Genomic DNA, 12,113 nt, shown 5'->3' on the forward strand with positions numbered 1-12,113 from the left:
CCTGACTAAATTAGAAAATTTGCTTGCCCAAACTCAGCCCAAACTCCACATAGGGCTTCGGGCCGAGTTCGGGCTTGCCCATCACCTCTTATTTTCTGCACGAGAAAAGACTAAGGCAAGCATTGAAAAGCCAATTTCATAGAAAGCCATTAAACTTGTTGGCTTTGGCATGTGAGAAAAGCCACACCGATTGATTTTTTGCCAGATTTTGTCTTATTCATTTAATAAATCTGAGGTCGAACTATAGCCTATAGGATATGATGATCCAAACCGTTCATATGGAGTGGGCTGCAGAGGGGCCCAATTTGTATACTTCAACGGTTTGGATCATCATATTAAGTGGGCTAAAGAGGGGCAGAATAAAGAAAGAAAAAAACCTATTTAATGTCGAACTATAGCCTATAGGATATTAATGTTTAAGTAATATATTTAATTAATATCTACTGAATTTTAAGGGCATAAAAAATCTTGAAAAATTATATAGTAAATATATTATCGGGCCCGGGCCTATAACGGGCTGGACGACCCTTGATCAAGCTCAGCCCAAATTAAAGTTCGGGCTTCAACTTTTGACCAAGCTTGGTTTGGCTTGTTCTCATTTTAATTATGGGCGGGCTTTTAGAGGGCCGAACGGGCGGGCTTCGAGCTTGCCCATCCCGATTGACAGTCCTAAATATATGGAATAAGATTTGGTGGTTGAGATCAATTGCAATTTTTAGGGGATCGAAAGAACGGATGAGATGATGCCTCCAAATCTCCTGGAATCTTTGTAAAAGATATGGAATGAGATTGGGTGGTTGAGATCAATTGCAATCTTTAAGGGATTGAAAGAATTGACTCCTAGAATCTTTGTAAAAGATTTTTCAAATATTTTGAATGTGAAAATCGAAAAACGTGATTTTCAGGAGATTTTGAAGTCCGATTTCGATAATTCTTTCGCCGTTGGAATCGTTGATTTTTCGTCTTTCATTTAAGCCCAATATTTCCATAGAAATACTGACTTCAGAATTTTTGACCAATGAGAGCCTCTGATTTCCGTCGGTAGATCGTTTTTCCCAAGATTGAGCAAATCAGCGATCCAAACGTACCAATCGATTCGATCAATTTTGGGTCAATGGTTAAAACTATTAAACCACGATACCAATACCAATTACGATATTAAAAAGTTCTGTTATTGATGATTTAATAGGATAATTTCGATGGATCTCATTCATCTTGCCTTGATCCGTTACTTTTCACTCGGTTTTTTGCTCAATTAAGTAATCCAATGTTTAATCTTGATTTGAGATTAACCTTGATTGATATTATTTTGACTAAATGATCACAAATTCTTGGTAAAGAAAGTCACCCAGGTCAAGATCTGCCCTCGATCTATCGATTTACGAAAATCGGGTCTCGGAATGAAATCATGGCCTGGGCTGTGAAGTGACCCTAGCTTATTTTATCCCGATTGATGATCCGTAAAGTCAGATCAAGATATTAATGACCTAAAACATATAAATCCATGATAAAGGGACTCTCACATGGATTTAACACACTAAATTCACCAATCAGGGTCTTTTTCCAATTTTTCGAATCAAATCATCTTACCAGGTACATCTCTTTATCATTTTGGTTTTCAGGGAATGTGCGAATGCATATTTTACCAGTGAAATTCCAATGATCAATATATTAGGCTATTGTTGGTTAAAGTGTAGCAAAATGAGGGTGTCTACAGAAGCCCCTCTTTAGCAAAGGTTACTTAGTAATCGCATACCAAAGCTTAAGGAGACAGTCTCATTTTGCGGAACTTTAACCAACAACGGTACCCTTCGAATTTTGAAACAATTAAATTTGGATTTATATGCAATACTCCATGCAAGGTTACTCGATGCCTCCTAACACCTAGAATGCGAGCTAATGCAAATGTGTGCAACCTAATGCAACCTAAATGCAAGTGCAGACAATGCTACCTAATGCAAACTCCTAGAATGAAAGCCTAAAGTGAAAGATTGGACAGCTGTATAAATTAAATGAACTACACAAACAGGAATTTGATCTCGACACTAGAAATTGGCAATCTAGAACAATGGCAAACCTGAGAGCTAGAAGACTGGAGAACTGGAGGATTTTATAAGTGGGGAATTGTAACCTAATTTAGACACCATAACCTGGTAATCTATAACATGAATTTTTTAGAAATGCGGTAGAACTAATCTAGACACCATACCCAGGTAATCTAGAATGAAAATTTTCTGGAAACTTGGGAAACCTAATCTAGAGACCATAGCCTGACAATCTAGGATAGAATTTTTCTGAAAATCTAGTAGACCTAATCTAGACACCATAGCCTGGTAATCTATGATAGGATTTTTTTGAAAATTTGGTATATCTAATCTAGACACCATAGCCTGGTAATCTAGAATAGGGATGTTCTGAAAATCTAGTAAACCTAATCTAGACACCACAGTCTCATAATCTAGAGTAGGATTTTTCTGGAAATCTGGTGGATCTAATCTAGATACCATAGCCTGGTAATCTAGAATAGGGATTTTTTTGAAAACTAGTAGACCTAATCTAGACACCATAGCCTGATTATCTAGAATATGATTTTTCTGAAAACTGGTAGACCTAATCTAAACACCATAGCCCGATAATCTAGAATACGAATTTTCTAAAAATCTGGTAGACCTAAACTAGACACCGTAGACTGATAATCTAGAATAGGATTTTTCTAAAAATCTGGTAGACCTAATTTAGACACCATAGCCTGGTAATCTAGAATAGGATTTTTTTGAAAATCTGGTAGACCTAATCTAGACACCATAGCTAGGTAATCTAGAATAGAATTTCTCTGAAAATCTGGTAGACCTAATCTAGACACCATAGCCTGGTAATCTAGAATAGGATTTTGTTGGAAATGAACAAGAAGGCCTCACATAATGTGAGACAGTCTTGACCACGATTTTCTGGGCTGGATGTATGAAGAGTATTTGAACGAAATGAGTATTGATTGTAAACTTGAAAGCTCTGGATAGCTGGAATGGTTTATAAATTCTGAACAATGGAATAATGGATGTGATTGGGATCGAGATAGATTGAGATTAAGATGGATCGATACTGATGGAAGTAAGACTATGATGTAATGATATTGATGAGGCTTGATGGAATTGAGACTGGGTGCTTGGAAAATCTGGGAGTTGGAAAACTTTTTCTGTAAAGGAGCTTTGTTGTTGGGGATATGGATATTTCATTTTCTTTGATAAGAAAGGACATTTAGCAAACTGGACCTGGTGAACTTATGAGTAAAGGAAGGTTCAAGTTGAATGTAATGCTCACAACTCCTGAGGGTAGTTCTCTTTAACCATTACATCTGAGATTCTGACAAGAATTGGGTTTTCAAAAGTCTTCACTTCTGAATTCTCATTTAAATCGGCTTTGCTTAAACTGGCTTCTCTCAGTTGTCTCTTGAAGTCTTCAGGATCGATCTGGCTCTGATGCATTTGCAAGTAAAAGTGATACCTTACCTCTTCACCGAAACAGTTGCAACCTTATGACACGAGGACGACAATTGACTTGCATTAAAGTGAAGAATTGGCAAAAGACACTATTTGAGAAACTGAGAGATTCTGAAAAAGAATAGACTTGAATGGATTGATTGGAATAAAAGACAGTGATGCTTCTGACTTTTTAAATATTTTTGGTTGGTAAGTCTGTCCTTTCATACATTTGAACCCTTCCTTTAAAACAGTATTACTTCATGGATGTTATTACCGCTCCTTAGATTGCTTGATTTTCATACCCCTAGTTCTAAGAATTACATGTAGTCTTGCCTGACTTTCTTGAAATTCCGAGTTATTTTCAATTGATGGATCACTCTGTGAAAATGTCGAATGTAGCCTTCGTGGATAACCCTTACCCTGACCAAGTTGCCCTTTTCGGGTTTTCAACTTGGCGGACCGTCTGCCCTAGCTTTTGCTTGAACTACCCTTTTCGGGTTTTCATTTCAGCGGGCTTGTACCTTGATTTTTGCCTAAGCTGTCCTTTTCAATTTTCAACTTAGCAGGTGAATGACCTTAACTTTTGCCTAGACCGCCCTTGCAGGTTTCCAGCCTAGCAGATCTTCAAACTCCGTTTTTCTTTTTTTTCTTTTTCTTTTTAATTTGCCTGGAACCTTTGCATTGTAAACCGGAAGGACTTTATGGGTAGGATAGGGTTCATTGAAGAAAAAGCTTGAGGTTTATGCAAATTTTGACCGAACCTGTGTATATAGGTTGCCTACGTATCCCAGCATAGGAATCAGGTCGAGCGTAGTTCTGGGCAGGTGCCCCTACTTTAGAAGCTTTCATTGATGGTTTTGCTTTTTTTCTCTTTTTTTAGTTTTTTTATTGCTTTCCTCATTTTTTTTTGTTTCGACCGAACCTAGTTTTACCAGGCTACCTACGTACCCCAGTGTAGGGATCAGGTCGTGCGTAGTTTAGGCAGATGCCCCTAGTGTGATGGGTTTTGAAAGAAAATTTTATTCAGGCTCAAAAGGATTTGAAAAGGGATTTTGATTTTTTCCTTTTTTGGGTTTTAACTTTCTGGGATTTACTCGGCAAAAGAAGGCCTTCCGATGTTCATTGATAGATTTTTTTTTTGAGTTGATTCAGGTTCGTTGGCATTACATAAACTTTCTTTCTCTCTTTTTTTTTTGAAGTTTGACGGCATTTCCAGGTAAGGATCTCGTTGAAGGCTTTATCTGGTTCTTGACTCCTTCTGTTTGAATTCGAACATCGATTCTTCATCTCCAAAGGTATCTAGATTTTATCTGGGAAGTGGACCAACTACTCTTTGTATTGATAACTGGATTTTGATATTTGATCTTGAACTCTTTTGCAATGAATCTTGTGTCCGTACATTAGCTCTGATAGATTTGACAATCGAAAACGTAAGAGGTAGCCTTAATCGACGCCCCTTGTGTGTGTGTCTTCATTCTTCAAAGCCTATATTCCTTATGTTGGATGATTTCTTCACTCGGCTCAGACATATGGTCGTAAGACCAAATGAAGATTTCCTCGCATTCTCATAGTAGGTATATTGATTCCTTGCATTCATTAGAGGGTAATGTGTTTCCAATTCATATTTTCTGGATTAAAGTTCAAGTCCAAATGTTTATAATTCTAATTTCTTCTCTGAAAAGCTGGATTTGACGCTCCTCCTCTTATTTAAGCATTTGCTGTAACTAAAGTGGAGTTTCGTCGACCTTTTTATCCTCGACCGAGGAGGGATTTTTTTCATTATTTAAATCAGAAGCATACACTTGAATCTACTGAGAAAGAAATTTTATTGAATGAGAAGAAACTACATTTGCTGACTCTTCCTGAACAGGCTCAGAATTCACAATTCTGGACTCGAAATAAATGCAGGAAATAATGGCTTGCCTGGACTAGGCATTTATTCTAACTGAATATAACAACTGGACTCAACATTATGATTGGGCTAAACATGAACATAGAACTTTATTTGGAGAGACTTCTTCGGTTGCAACTGTCTGGATTTGAGATTCGGCGAAAGTTCCTTTGTCTTGGATAACTGCAATAAGTGGAACTTCAACTTCTAGTGCATCATCCACAACAAGAACAGTATCTGAACAAACTTCTGATTTTTCAACAAAATAAACTTCCGTTTGCAATGCTGGTAGGGCTGCCTTTCTGCGCTTCTTCTCCTCCTCTTCTCCTCCTACCCAGTTAAGGATATGAGGTTGATGTTGGGAATCAAATGTATGAATTAAGGTAGAATGATCAAACTTAGGATTGTCCAAAAATATGGCATTGACATTGGCCGGAGGTGGAACGTCATGGTTTGGCAAGGGATTGTTGACTACATTTGGCTTTGGTGGAAAGACAAGTAGGTCATTATCAATAAGCTTTTGGATTACAAACTTCAGGCTTAAGCATCGATCAGTAAAATGGCCTGGACCTTGATGATAGTCGCAGTGATCCTGCGCTCTTCATGTCTTTGGAAGCGGGCTGGGAGGTGGCTTAATAGGTGTTAAGGTAATGTGGCCAAAGGCCAAACATTGTTTGAGCACAGCTGATGGTGGAACTGGAATAGGAGTAAACTCTATTCTTGGCATTTCTTGAGGCATGGCACCCTGTTGACTGGAATCAAACACTACAGCCTTTTGGGGCTGAGTGGTTCTAGAAACATTACTGATTTGGGCTGGTGTTTGTCTCTTAACTTCCTTTGAACCTGAGCTATTCTTGTTATAAATTTCCAATGCCATAGCATCTTCAATTTGCGTGCCAGCTATAATAAAATGTTCAAAATCTGGAGAGAACTGCAGTGACATATGCTGTAACATGTGAGAGGAGAGGTTCTTCAAAACTATCTGTACTTGTTTTCTCTCAGACGGGCGATCCATCATCTGTGCTGCCTTGTTCCTCCATCTCTTTACAAAGGTCATGAATGACTCATTAGAATCCTGCTTTGTAGTTTCTAAGTCACGATGGGTAATCTATGTTCCATCCTCATAACCAAGCTGCTTAATGAACTGCTCCTCAATATCTTTCCATCTTTTGTATCAGGTCTTGTCTAGACTTAGAAACCATTTTCTTGCAATTCCCGTCAAGGAGATTGGAAATAGTTTAGCCATCTGCTCAGGAGTTAGGCCTTGAGGTTAACACATTATGATAAACATTTGAAGGTGAGAAGTGGGACAACCTACACCATTGTATTTGTTAAAGTCCAGCATTTAGAAATTAGCCGGAAGATGGACTTCTGGAAAGAGAGCAAGATTATCATGGTTAAATCTGCCAGGTTCACGAATCTTGATATTGTCGACCTTCTTGGACAATTTTTCAAATTTTTCAGCCAGAGATTTGTCCCCTTGAGTGGTGACTGGATTACAATTCTCCTCTGCGTACTGCTCTGAATCTGGAACTTCAATCTGAAGAGGAGTAATTTTAGGCTGTGGTTGAATCTCAGATGCAACTGGGTATTGGGGTTCTTTTCCTTTTGAGTGAGGAAGAGGATGGACCAAACTTTTCTACAAATTGGGCTTTCAAAAACTGATTGTCCTCTTTGAGTTCTTTCATCTGCTTAAGGATATTGGCTAATACCGCATCAAGGTTAGTGGGTTGTAGATTCTCAGTAGGTTCTGTCATGGCTACTAGAGATGGAGATGACTTTCTGACCAGACGAGAGTCTACTCGAACCCAAGATGTTTGAAGGTGATCAATGGTTGACACAAGAACTCCTAACAAAGAAATGATTAAAAGTTTAAATATACTGGTGTTCTTGATTGAAAACATGCATTGGCTAGAATGACTCATTTTGCACACATATTTGAGACTGACGGATCTTTCATTCAAAAGATATTCCTTTTTGAAAGAATGTAATCAATGAATTAGTAAGGAATGATCTTCAAAAGGGGACGCCTCTAGTTTCAATGGAATGTCATTTTAGGGATTTTAAAGATGAATTCGAGGAGGATGCCCCTAGTCTAAAGGAAGCTGAAATCCTAAGCTGTGGTTAGGAGATGAGACCTCGAAAGGGAACCCTAAGCAATAGGACATTGCCCCATGATCCACAGAAAAGAAAAAGAGGGTGATGATTTTGCAAAATTGTTGATCAAAAGGAGATGATTGGTAGGAATTGATGGGATTTCCTAGATCTAAGAATAATGAGATTATTATCCCAACCTCAAAGGCATTTTATGTTTGTGTTTTATTTGGAGGGCACAATTCCTAACCCCTAATCTAGCGGAATCATTATGATCGGTTCATGACTTTGTTTGTGTTCCAAAGACATCGGATGTAGCCTCAAGAGATCGGCTACCTATTCTAAAGATGGCAAAGGATTTCCTAGTCTAGGCTCACATGCGTGAAGTACACATGTCCGATCTACATGAATGTGCGGGATAATCTAGGGGTAAGGCCAAGAGTTCCCTTAGCGTGAATCCGTGTTCGATATACTCTACCGGTGTCCAGAGTAGCAGTACGTGAACCAACAGATCCGTTTACGCACCATAAAGGTACTAGGCTAAGGGTGGAATGCTTCTCTAACACAGAGGCACCGGGTCATGACCTCCCAGTCAACCATGCTAGATAACACTCCGGGTTCCTATATAGGACGTGTGTGAATGTGATATGCAAGGGTGTAAATGCAAGTGATGTAAGTGTGTGCAATTTGGGGATTCGCATATAATGCCCTCAAGTCCTTTAATTAATCTTTTAATGGTTTGGGGTGATTACATTTTATGAACATGCATTATTGTTTTCACTTTTTCTTTTTGTTCATGAATGAAGCAACACCAAGGTTTTTTTTTTTCACACAAGATTACGTTTTGTTCTTTACGTTTTATTCTTTACATCAGGTAGAATTGGTTCCACCTTTTGTTTCCACACAAGTAAACACACAACATCTTTTAGTTCTCGTTTTCGCTTTTTTTTAAAAAAAATTAGATTTTTTTCGTCTTTTTGGATTTTTTAATTTTTTTTCCACATTTATCCCCTTTAATTACGATTTAAATGACTAAAGCTTTTAAAAGTTATAAAGTTAGGTAATTTATCCCCAGCAGAGTCGCCAATCTGTGGATCCCGTCCCGGAGGGGGTGGACCACGAGGGTTTGTGTTTTTTATGATAATAGCGCCTTTGTCCATTGGATTTGAATATGGTTGCTTTTCTCGTAAATTTGGGATAAAAATCCTAATTTACAAGAGAAGTCAGGACCAGAGTCGCCACCTAGATTAGGGATCTAGGACCCATGATTAACTCTGTATATTTGGTCTACGATTTAAATTCTGGGTAAGTTACCTGATTACGAGATCGGAAGGTGTACCGCACGAAGTGTACAACATCGATCTTGCCCGACGAAAGTCAGACTTTACCTTTTATATGCTTTAGTTGTTTAAGTTTTAACTAAAAGGGGTAATTGTGAGTTTTATTTGGGAAATCTAAATATTACTAATGAATTGGCCGTTCACAGTTTAGACTCATACGGGCCAGGAGTGCATCCTACATGCAACTACATGCCTATGTGCCTATGTGAGTGTTTTTTATATTTTATGAGGTTGGGGAGATTTGGTTGAAGTTGAATTTGATTGATTGATTTGAAGTGAAGTGACCTATGCTATATGAACCTAGATCTAATGTAATTGACCTAATTTGCATTTTTACTATATTTGTGAACTTTGTATTCTAAGAATTCTATTTTGAGGACCTAGAGTGTGATTTCTAAGTTTAGAACCTATAACTTTATGTTTTGGAGATTGAGATTTTCCAACTTAGATGATTAGGAGTTCTAAGATTCTTTAGAATTTTTGAATTCTTTTGAGTTCCAAATTTAACAAACACAACTAATCATGTAAAGAAAGCAACTAGCATGCAAAGTACCAAAATAGGCAAAGAGCAAAGCAAAACAACTAGCATGTGATTCTAAGCATACGATAAGAACAATTAAAGAGATCTAAACATGCAACTAATCATGCAACTAAGCAAAAAGAAACATCTAACATGCAAAAAGGCTTAAGGAAAATGAAAGGGTGAACAAGGGAATGGAAGGGATGAAGAAGGGTGTAGGGGAACGAGAAGGATGGAGAAATGTGCGACTGAACTTAGGAGTGCCAAGTTGCCTGCGTACCCCATGGTGGGAATCAAGCCACATGTAGTTCCATAAGGGATGGAATTGGGTTGGGAATACGTTTTAAGGATTTAGGCCAATCGGGTTTGGGCATATGGATGCAACTTGATTAGGATCGAGGGGTTCCACTAGGGGGGCTTACTTGACTGGGGTGGGTCCACTTGATTAGGCATGAGGTGCAACTCGATAAAGAAAGGAGGTGCAACTTGGTTGGACTCAGTTAGATGATGGGTGCATGATATGGATTATAGCCGCTGTTTGGTTGCAGGAAGTGAGTTTTCGATGGATGTTTGGTTGAAGGAAATGGGTTTCTAGGTGTTGTTTGGTTCCAGGAATGGCTTTAGGGTGCTGTTTGGTTGCGGGAAATAGGTTTCTTGATGCTGTTTGGTTGCACGAAATGGGTTTTTGGGTGCTGTTTGGTTGCGGGAAATGGGTTTCCGAGTGCTATTTGGGACTAGATTTTGCAATTCAAGGGGCTGTTTGGGAGTGGATTTTGGGTTCCAATCTTAAGCACTAGTTGACATCCTTAGGCACTGGACAGGTAATTTCTGGGTGGGAGTCTTAGGCACTGGACATGCAATTCTGGGTTTCGATTTTACGCACTGAATAGGCATTTTCAAGCACTGGATAGGCAATTTTGGGTGGGTGTCTTAGGCACTGAACAGGCAATTCCAGGCACTGGATAAGCAATTCTGGGTGGGCGTCTTAGGCACTGGACAGGAAATTCTGGGTGGGCGTCTTGGGCAATTCTTGGTGGGTGTCTTAGGCACTGGACATGCAATTCTAGGTTGGCGTCTTAGGCACTGGACAGGCAATTCCAGGCACTGGACAGGCAATTCTTGGAACTGGACAGGCAATTCCAGGCACTGGACAGGCAATTCCAGGCACTGGACAGGCAATTCTGGGCACTGGATAGGCAATTCCAGGCACTAGACAGGCAATTCTGGGCACTGGATAGGCAATTCTGGGTGGGCTTCTTAGGCACTGGACGGGCACTTCTGGGTGGGCGTCTTGGGCAATTCTGGGTGGGCGTCTTAGGCACTGGACATACAATTCTAGGTTGGCGTCTTAGGCACTGGACAGGCAATTCCAGGCGCTGGACAGGCAATTCTTGGCACTGGATAGGCAATTCCAGGCATTGGACAGGCAATTCTGGGCACTGGATAGGCAATTCCAGGCATTGGACTGGTAATTCTGGGTTAAGGTTGGGTATGGGTTATGCAACATGGCCGAATGGTTGGGTACACTTGGGTTTTGATCTTGGGCTCATGGATCACATGGATTTGGGTACAAAATAAAAGAAAAGAGGAAAGAGAAAAGAAATACCAAAATGACAATCCAAATTTCTAGCCAATTATCACAAGGGGAAACTTTCTTTAAAATAGAATTTCCTAGGCTAGAGAGTTTTCTCCTTTGAAAATTTATTTTTCAAAGGCAGGAAAATCACTTTCTAGGCATAGAACCTTCTAAATTTTAAAGTTATATCTTTAGAAAACTTGATTTCCGAGGTTGGAAAATAACTTTCTAAAAATATAGCCTTCTAGATTTGAAAGCTTCTAACTTAAAAAAAATTGTATAATTAACTTAACTTCCATTTTAAAAGAAAGTGGGCCTACCTCGCTACGATGCTTGAAGTCGATCCTCGCCTTTTGATGTAATCCAACAGAGCCCGATCCTTTGATGAAATTTTGTCGAGAGTTATAGATGATGATTGGCCACGATGTGCGCGGTGGGGGTATGGAGGTTTTTCTTATTGAAGGGGAGAGAGACAGAGAGAGAGGGGAGAGGGTGGGACAAATTTGGAGGGAGAGAGAGAGCTGAGATTTTTTGTATGGGCTCTTGGAGTATTGAGTTAAGTAGAGAGGAGAAGAGAGCATGGGTATTTATAGGTGAAGGGTGAGCTAGGTTGCCTTCTTAGGAGCCTAAAGGTGTAGGGTGGAGATTGAGTGATGAAAAAAGGAATGAAAAATGATGGCCAGGATTGCATTATTTCAGACTATTCTTCTTCCTGTTTAGCAGCTTGTCTTTTAGACATAATCTTTTGAAAATAACAAGTATTTGTGTGGCATGGATCGAGCACTAAAGATTTAGAATCAATTCAAGGTCCAGGATTATGTCACTTGTCCTTGGAATCTTTGTGACTTTGGAAACAAATTTGGAGGACAAAGAAAGTGTCCAAATTGGTTGCTTTCGTAGAGAATAGCAATGATTTGGGTGGTTGAGATCAATTGCAATGTTTAGGGGATCGAAAGAATGGATGAGATGATGGCTCCAAATCTCCTGGAATCTTTACCAAATATGTGGAATAAAATTGGGTGGTTGAGATCAATTGCAATCTTTATGGGATCGAAAGAACGGACGAGATATGCCTCCAAATCTCCTGGAATCTTTGTAAAAGATATGGAATGAGATTGGGTGGTTGAGATCAATTGCAATCTTTAGGGAATTGAAAGAATTGACTCCTAGAATCTTTATAAAAGATTTTTCAAATATTTTGAATGTTAAAATC

The sequence above is a fragment of the Tasmannia lanceolata genome, unplaced genomic scaffold (assembly GCF_043159265.1).
Source record: "Tasmannia lanceolata isolate RefF3 unplaced genomic scaffold, GAP_Taslan_0.1 ptg000023l, whole genome shotgun sequence".
Lineage (NCBI taxonomy): Eukaryota > Viridiplantae > Streptophyta > Magnoliopsida > Canellales > Winteraceae > Tasmannia > Tasmannia lanceolata.